General features: G+C 38.3%; 1 non-coding gene across 1 annotated transcript; it reads right to left on the reverse strand.

The window, feature by feature from the left end:
- Positions 1 to 3708: 3708 nt before the first annotated feature.
- On the reverse strand, positions 3709 to 3815 carry LOC117284101. The gene has a single exon (XR_004515172.1). It is a non-coding gene; the product is annotated as a U6 spliceosomal RNA (small nuclear RNA).
- Positions 3816 to 9392: the final 5577 nt, after the last annotated feature.

Consider the following 9392-nt stretch of genomic DNA (forward strand, 5'->3'; position numbering starts at 1 on the left):
TTTTTTTTTTGTTACTGAGGATCAAACTTGGGTCCTTGTGCTTGCAAGGCAGGAGGCAGAACCACTGAGCTAAATCCCTGGCCCTTGTCAGAGTTTTTTCTTAGAGTGGTCGTAGGACTACTATATGTGTGTGTATGTGTAGCTCTTGATTCCTACAGCTTTGACTATTTTACCACTTCATTTTGCTTTAGCTTTATGTTTGACAGATAATAATTGTACATATTTGCAGAATGTTTACCTTCAACTGGTATTGTTGGCTACAGCTTGTACAGTGTAGCAATCCTCTTAATTTTAAGCATCTGTTTAATTTATTGAATTCTATTCATCCTTGGGGTCTCAGATTAAATGTTTTCTCCTCCAGCAAGATTTCATTGACTCTCCTAGACCTGAGAAGCCTCTCTTATGTTCTCTGATAATGCCCTACCATAGTACTCATTCTTCTGCATTGTCACTGTGGTGGGCATTTTCACTGTTTATCTGAATCTGTTTTTTCTGAGCAGATAAAGGGAGGAAACCTTCATACCTTCCTGAATGCAGGTGTGGCCAGACAGTTTGATTTGGCTGATGAATTGCTAGAAGAATTCATGTGCATTTGCCTTGGCAATTCTGACAGTGTGAATTGACACAGAGGTGCGAGAGTACAGGGCTGATGCCACAGAGAATCATCAACAGACTTTGTGTGAGATGCATGCCATTGTTGCTTTTTGTACCCTGAAATTTTTGGGTTGTTGGTTACTGCAATGTATCTTGACTGGTACAGCCCTTGCCTGGCCATTGTCTTGTTTCCTTACCTGTCTATAGGTCTGACCGAAGGAAGAAATTGTCTTCTTCATCCTTTTATCCTCTGAGCCTTATTATAGGATAGTCTGACATATGGATAGCAACTCATAAATCATTCATGGAATGAAATAATGATTCTATATCAAGGAAGGACTATCTGAAGATTTAATTTCTATAGTAGTCAAACCCTTTGTGTGGTTCTGATGTGAAGAAAGCAAAAAAGAAATATTATCTGAGAGGATAAACAATTATGATTTAAAACTTGAGAAAATAAATTATTTAGAAAAAAGAGAAGATATTTTATTATGAAAAGATAAATATGCATAAATAGGAAACAAAATGCATTTTTAAATTTAAGGACAAAAACAACAATGGAATATTACAGAAAGTCAAGAAAGAGGCTTATGATATGAGTCACATTGTAACTATTACTATGACACATTCATGTAATTACTTGAAGTTGTATGCTTACTGACCCATGTGTGTTGTGGGTGGGAAGAATGAGATCTGATGCATCTTCCTGAAGAGATCACCATCAAGTAGAGATGAACAGAGGCCAAGATAACTAGAATACAGTGAAGTAAGAGCAAAAATACAAGTGCTCATGGGAAAGAGCTCAGAGGAAGCCTATATTGGGGGGGTGATGAATTCACAGAAGTGATGTTTTACCTGTAACCCTTCCCTGCTATAAACTCACCTTTTGCTTCCAGCAACCATCACCTGTATTCAGCTTCCTATAGGGGCCCTTATCATTATCCAGACTGTACCAACTCCAATACAGTAATGACCATGATCCTATTCTCTGACCAAAGCCCCTGGTTTCCTCAGTTTGTTTATTTAACTATGGCATCTACAGCTGTTTCTTCAAACTTATTGAGATTTTTCCTCTCAAATTCCTCCTTTTAAAACTTCTCATCTCAGCATAGACTTTCATGGACCAATACTTTGACTGCTGATATGCTGTTATCTTTAATTTCTTCTCTTTCTTCCTTTTTTGTTGTTGTTTTTGAGACAGGGTCTCACCAGTTGAAACTGACCTGGAATTCTCTATGTAGCCCAGGCTGGTCTCAAACTCACGGTGATCCTTCTGCTTCAGCTTCTCAAGTGCTGGGATTGCACACCTGGCTGGTCTTCACTCCTTTATTATCCTTCTGTAAGTTTATATGGAAAATCACACCTTGGATCCTACCATTTGTAGTCTTCTCATATATATTATTTAACTACTAATGAAAATAGCAGGCACATTTGAGACATTTAAAATTATCATTCTCAATTTAACTGGGACTCCAACATTTCTCAGTAGTCCTTTCATATTTCTCTATTTACTCCTTTTCCCAATCATCTGTGAGGGTAATTTCAAAACTTCTCCCTTTTCCTAATATTTTCAAACTGTACCACTTTATACCACATATTCAGTAGATGAACTTGCCTGTTACTTTTTAAAGGAAATATCAACCACCAGATTTGTACTTCTTTCTTTCTTTTTTTTGGTACTGGGGATCGAATTCAGGACCTTGTGCTTGTGAAGCAGGCACCAGAACCACTGAGCTAAATCCCCAGTCTATGTAGCCATCTTTTTTTTTTTTTTTCCCCTCATTGAGTGTTTTTTTTTTTTCACCCTTTGGTACCGGGTATCGAACTTGGGTCCTTGCACTTGTGAGGCAGGTGGTAGAACCACTGAGCTAAATCCCCAGCCAAACTTCCAGCAATCAAACCTAAGAAATTACTGATGGCTGCTATCATTCATTTCTTCTATTTTGTTAAAATGAAAGAGTTGGACTTTATCTATTGTAGGCTAACTACTCGGGCGTGGATTAAATACTAGTTTGGAGAAAGGAGATAGAATTTGTTTTTACAATTTAAAAAAGAGGGGCCTGAGAAAGAATTCTGAATAGCAGTATTAAAGAGAGAGTAAGAGACAGAGAAAGAAGAGGACACCAACATGACTGACAAGGAGCCGAAATTGGGGATAAGAAGTTAGGAAAGTAACAGCTAGTTGGGGAGCCAAAGGAAGAATGAATTTCAAATAAAAGGGACGTTGATATTTCGTATTTCTACAATCTTGGAGAGGCCAGGTGAGATAGCAACAACAACAACAACAAACAAGATCTTTCTTTTTGTCTCTAGCAACAAACGGACTGAAGGACCCTGAGAAATGTACTTCAATAGAGAGACAGGAAAGGCTTGAGAAGTGAAAAGCAGATGAAGAAATAGAGATTCCAAGCATAGACCTCTATTTTATAACATTTATCTCGTAAAAAGGACTGTACCTGGAGAGAGCTATGGGGAAGATAAAATCGATTTGTTTTTGATGATAAAGACAGTATATTTATATATCCACAGAAAATAATAAGTAGAAAAATAGAGGCTAAAGAAATAAGTAAGAGAGAGCAGGGCATGAGTATTTGATGGAATAAGATTTGTGCGAAAGCAGGAAGGAATAGAATCCAAAGCCTTTTATAGCCTTACTCTACCTGTATTGTGCTCTTTTCTTTTTACTCTGTATAACCCCATCATGCTTTCAAGCCATCTACATAACAACCCCAAAATCTATAGCTTTATGCAAAATCAATCTCTTGAGCTCCAGGTCCTTCTATTCAGCTGACTATTGGACAGATCTCCTGGGCTCTTCCCAAGCACTTAGGCTCATCAAATTCAAAGCAAAATTTATTACTGCTTCTTCCAAATATGTTATTCTCAACATTTCTTACAGCAGGAAAAGAGCTACTGTTCAACCCAAATTCTAGAGATATCTTTGATTCTTCTCTATATTTTTGTCATCTCCTTCCCTTTCTTTCTTTGGTTGATTCCAGAGCTTGAGCCTGCTCCTCTCAAGTCAGGGCTGGGCACTTTCCCCATGTGTCATCACTATATAATGGACAACTGTTGCTTCAGTGTGTACTACTTTGTAATTGTCTTTTGCTTTTCAAAAATATGAAACATTTTATGAATTTGTATGTCATCCTCATGCAGGGGCCATGCTAGTTTTCTCTGTGTTGTTCAAATTATAGTATATGTGCTACTGAAACAAGCACTGTAGTTGCCTTTTTATCAGACTCTAAACAGGCAGGGAATATGTCTACTTCACACTTACACAACCTCTGCCTTAAATACAGTAAATGTTGAGTAAATACTGTAATTAATCATTATGATTGCTAATATTTGCATATCACTTTAAGACACTTCACATTTATGATATTATTTAATCATCATATACAACCATGAGAAGGCGATGAAGGGAGGGCAGGGACAAGGGGAAAAAATGAGAACCAAGACCTGTCATGTAAAGGTACAAGATCCCAATAATGAATGTAACTGTATTGTATACCTAAAATGTACCACTAAACTCAATGAGGGGAAAAAAAAGAAGTAATATTTTCTCTATTTTACTGGTGAAGAAAAATAGGACTTAGCAAGTTTAAGTGATCACCCACTTCTAAGTGGCAGGTTTTCTTTTCTTTTCTTCTCTTTCTTTTTTTTTTCTTTTGCTTTTTAGTTCATAGTACATTGTCCCACAAAGGCCAGATATTTGATTTGGAGTAACACAATTTGAGGCTGCAAGCTTTCCATGTGGAATGCTACATATTCCCTGATTTTAATCCTACTGGTAAAGTGTGATTCCAAGTTCTGTGGAAGATTCATAGTGGAACAGAAAAAAGAATGCTAGACTCAGGGTGAATATATTGGAACCCTGGATGCTTGTGGGCATGAATAAATTTCCTAACTTCTCCAAGCCTCAGTTTTCTCAAAGGTGAAATTGGATGCATAATACCTGTCTCAGAAGTGCTATTGGATGAAGCCTCTAACAGAGAGCTTGCCCCAGTTTTGATGACCATCAGTGGTTGTTATTATTACCATCCTCGCCCTTGTGATGATGTGTGTCCTGCACGACACTGCTAGGCAAGCAACATGATGGTCTCAGGAGTTTCTGTCTCCTGGGGGAAGGTAAAGAAGTTCACTTTCCCTTAGCCTAGCCAGAGGCAGTTCCTGTTGTTGGTTAACTTGTGCAGACTCATCTTGAATTCCAGAACACTGAGTCTGCGATGGCACTGAGAGGAAGAATCCAGCCTCACAGGTCAGATAGTACTGGTGCAGATCTAAGGTGTATACATGAGGTAGGATTGGAGCTTGTGAAAAAATTAGTTTAGAATCTGGAGATGCAAATTTGTGGGAGTGGCACAGAAGGTAGATTATGCTTAGAGGGGAAGGCAAAGAAAGGGTTTTCCAGTAATAAAGGAAAAAATGAGAAGTAAATATAGCCAGAAAATGTTTGTAGATAGGTAATAGTTACTGATTGCTTAATATGGGTCAGATATTTTTATCTATTAACTTATTTAATTATTCTAACAACCCAGTCAATTTTGAGATTATTCTTATTTTGCTGTTGAGGAAAATAAGGCATAGGAAGGCTAAATTACTTTCTCAAGGACTTATCAATGGAAGGAAAAGGAGAGTACATCAGAAGTATGGGGTCAGAGTTGGAGCCAGAGGTAATAACAACATGTGAGCATTGTTATGATAACTAAGTTTATTTGTAAATTTGGGAGCTGCCTAGGGGATTAGTAAAGCATACTTCTGAGTGTGTCTGGATGGGTCATGTAGTTGTGATTTTGGGTACTATATCTGGTCTTGGCTCCTTCCTTTTTGGTGCTGTTACCTTGCTATGCTTCCCAGCTACCATGAACTAAGCAGCATTACTCCACCAGACCCTTCTGCCATGATGTTTCTTCCTTGGAGCCAGCCAACTATCGACTAAAATCCCCAAAACCATGAGACAAAAATAAATATTTTCTCCCCTAAGTTGAAGGTGTCAAGTAGTTTGTACAGCAACAGGAAAGTTGACCAGTACAGTAGTGCTCCAGTGAATGCTCCGAGATAGACTTTTTGGTTTCTTTCGGTTGTATGATGTCCCTGCCCCTGCTCAGGGAACACTGAAAGAAGCTGACACATCTGGCTGCACATCACATTCCCCAGGAAGTTTGTTAAGTGTACAGATTCCTGGGCCATCCACTGAGAGGTATTCATTTGGTAGGTCTCAGACAGGTCTAGCAAATCCATGTTGCTAATGATTGCTCTAGAAAATTCTGAAGCACCTGTTTCCTGGCAGATAATTAGAAGCCACTATCTTAATGCCCTCACTATTAAGGCTGGAGACAGGATGAGGTCTTTATACAGGCATTTCTCCCACAAGTTAGCCAGGGTAACTCTAGCTAAAGACTATACTGATTACTCAGTCTTAACTAGGGAAGGGTGTGAACTATACTGAGAAATTCCTTCAACTTTCCAAACTCCAGGTTTCATAGGGATACCTGGACTAATAGACTGTACAAATAGAGTGCAAATATGGCCATAATTTGGGCTATGAAATGTATTTCTGTTGGACCATTTTTATTCTCCATAGAATGCTGTTGGAATGTTAGGTTAGTTTAACATCTTGAATATTGGGTTTGAGTTTCTCAGCAATCATTTGTGCTCTACATGAGTAAAGAAGCAATAAGCATTTTGTCTGCAGCAAGCTAAATCTTCCTGAGGGAGTAGTTTGCATCATTAGAATGTAATGAAATAAGTTGTCACCAACAGCTGCCAGCAATATTTCTGGTGACTTAGAAAAAGGTTATGTTTACCAGACATTTTTGAGTCATGTTTACTTTTGTACGTAAATGGAGGCTTCCAGAGTGTTTTTCCTTCAATTTCATGTACTTTTAATAATGATTTGTCTAGGTAAGTGTGGACAAATCTAGTAAAGTACTTGATGAAATACTTGATGTCAAAGCAATAATTTAATGCTTCACTAGGAGACTTTCAAGAGCCTGCTCTTCTCAAAGATGAGGTGTGTAGCATACTAAATGCTACTCATCACCAAACTTTCTTTTCCTATTGTCAGTCACAGCAGTAAAACTCATGGTTAAGGGAGGCAGTATAAGATAAATGATCCCTTTCTCTCATGTCTGTGCTTTTATACACACTGTGCTCCACATAATAGCCAGACTAATTGTGCTCATACACATATCTGATTATGTTTAACTACTTTTTTCCCAGCATCTAGAATAGTTTTAGCATACAGTAGGTGCTCAGTAACTATTTGTTTAAAAGAGTGACTAACTTTTACTTTCTGATAAAGCTTTTCAAATTTTCCCACTGCTTGCAGGATACACATCAAACTTCAGGGCTTATGTACTCCTGGCTACTCCTGTCTCTTGTTCCACACTGGATCAGCTGCAGCTCCCTTATTGATGAAGCACTCAATCTCCTCATCACTAAGCTTCCATTCGTGTCTCCTCTCTGCCCAGAAATCATCCCTTCCTCACTCCGCCCACTTTAAAAAAAACCAAAGTAATTAATTTTCCACTTTTTAGATCTCAGCCTATAGATATCACCTCCTCCAACAAATCTCCTAACATTCTCCTTTGATTGGCTAACATGAATCTCATTTGTTATTCTTTAGCGTTTACTCCACTGCCTTATAATTGCCAATTTGCTTGTCTCTGTATTCAACTAGGGTGTAGGTTTCTCGGTACAGAGATACAGACATGTTTTTCCCATTGCACAGGTCTTAGCATCTCCTACCACCGGTTTTGGTGTATTTAATAAATATTATTGTCTAATGTTGAGCCAATGAGTCAGGTTAACAATACAGCATATACCTGATCCCTGCCCCTATCTTTAGTTGGTAAGTTCCTGGAGATAGGTTCACACACTCTTGGTGGACTATGATTCAACTCCTTCATTTGTCATGTATGTTTTCACTATGTGACCCAAGCTACTATAAGTCTGGCCTGTACTGCATACAGTATTAGATGCCTACCTGCTTTATTCCTTTCTCCTTGTCCTTATTTACACAGCTGTCCACTTCATAGCTAGAGAAATTGAAGCACAAAGTGCTTAAGCAACTTGTTCAAGATCTTATAGTGGCCTAGCAGCAAAACAATGAAAAATTATGTTTTAGGAATTTTTTTATTCTTCTAAATGCTGTGCAGCCATCTGACTCACCCTTAAGTCTCTAGACATAGCAATGGTATTTTAAATTTTGCTGAATTTTCCTTGAGGTCTTTGCAGAAACCTAGGATATCATACCATTATCTCCTTTTACAATTCTGAGGCTATCTGCTTTTCTTCATAAGCATCAGCCTCTCCTTACTCTAGTAACCATTTTCAGGAAAATATTTTATGTGCAGAAAAATATTATGAATCTTAAATCTGGAGAATTATATCAAAGTGTAATACCTCACAAAATCTTTATTTTATTCTCAATGAATTTTTGTTTGTTGTTTGAATAAACTTAGTCTATGAAGAAGCCACCAGTGGGAAGGGAGGGACTAATGGTTGTTTAATCCCGGAAGTCTGTTCTAGCTGCCATAACTTGTTCTCATTGGATGACTTCATCATTAATTACCTGACATTATTAATTTCACTGAAAATTCAATTTAAAAAATAATTTTTACTCCATCCTTCCTTCCTTCCTTTCCTACTTCTTCCTTTTTTCTTTCTCTCTTTGCTTTCCAGTGAGGCTTTTGGGGAGTCCATTTTCTTAACTACTCCATGCAACTGAACTCTTGTTTTATTTGTAACAGTTTCTGACCCAACCTGTGATTGCTGTAGTAGATCACATTCTAAAACACAATGCATTTGTGTAAGGGAAAGAGTAATTTTTGGTCTGAGAAACTCAAAGACTCCCCTCACCCCTTTTTTTAGACAGGGTCTTACTTTGTAATGTAGTCTGGTATTGAACTCTTTATGTAGCCCAGGGTGGCTTGGAGCTCACAGTGATCCTTTTGCCTCAGCCAACTAAATGCTTGGATTATAGGCATGCACCACCACACCCAGCTATTTTGACTCAGATTGTAGAAGTTTCAGTCCATAATGAGTTGGTTCCAAGGCAGCACAATATGGCAGAAGGGCATCACAAAGGAGAAACAGTTAATGGCACGGCAGGCAGGGATCAGCCATAGAGAGATCAAGGGAGAAGGGAGACAGATTACAACCTTGTAAGCTATGCCCTCAGTGACCCACCTCCTCTAACTAGGCTTTGTCTCCCAACACTACATTTAGCTATAAACTATTCAGTGTACTAATTCACCAATGAGTATCATGGCCCCATGATCCAGTCATCCCCCCAAAAGCCAATGAGGCTTTGGGACAGCATCTACTTATGAACTGTAGCACTATGATTCTAAAATCTTTGTTCTATTACTACCTGCCATTGTACTAATTCCATTTACCAGCTTGTGATTTGACACTGGCAATACAAGGTGCACTACAGCCACCTGTAACCAAGCACTGTTTCAATAAGGTACAGAATCAAGGCTAGGATGAGTTCTTATGAGCACTTTCCCCAGACCAGGATTGGCAAGTGGCAGGGCAGGGAGGAAGATGGCTGTTGTGTCCAAGTAGCTGGGATGACCTTCAGGTAAGTAGGAGGCCACATATTACTGGAAAATCTAACTGAAAAGCTTTGTATACAGCTAACTAAGTACACAAACCTTGGGGAATATTCTTCTATGTACTTCCTAGGATCATAGATTTCTTTATTTTATATTATTTTAAATTTTGAACTAGTTTCAGATTTATAGAAAAATTGCAAAAATAGTACATTCACAGATATGCTTCATCTG

The sequence above is a fragment of the Fukomys damarensis genome, unplaced genomic scaffold (assembly GCF_012274545.1).
Source record: "Fukomys damarensis isolate Sample0158 unplaced genomic scaffold, DMR_v1.0_HiC HiC_scaffold_33, whole genome shotgun sequence".
Classification (NCBI taxonomy): Eukaryota; Metazoa; Chordata; class Mammalia; order Rodentia; family Bathyergidae; genus Fukomys; species Fukomys damarensis.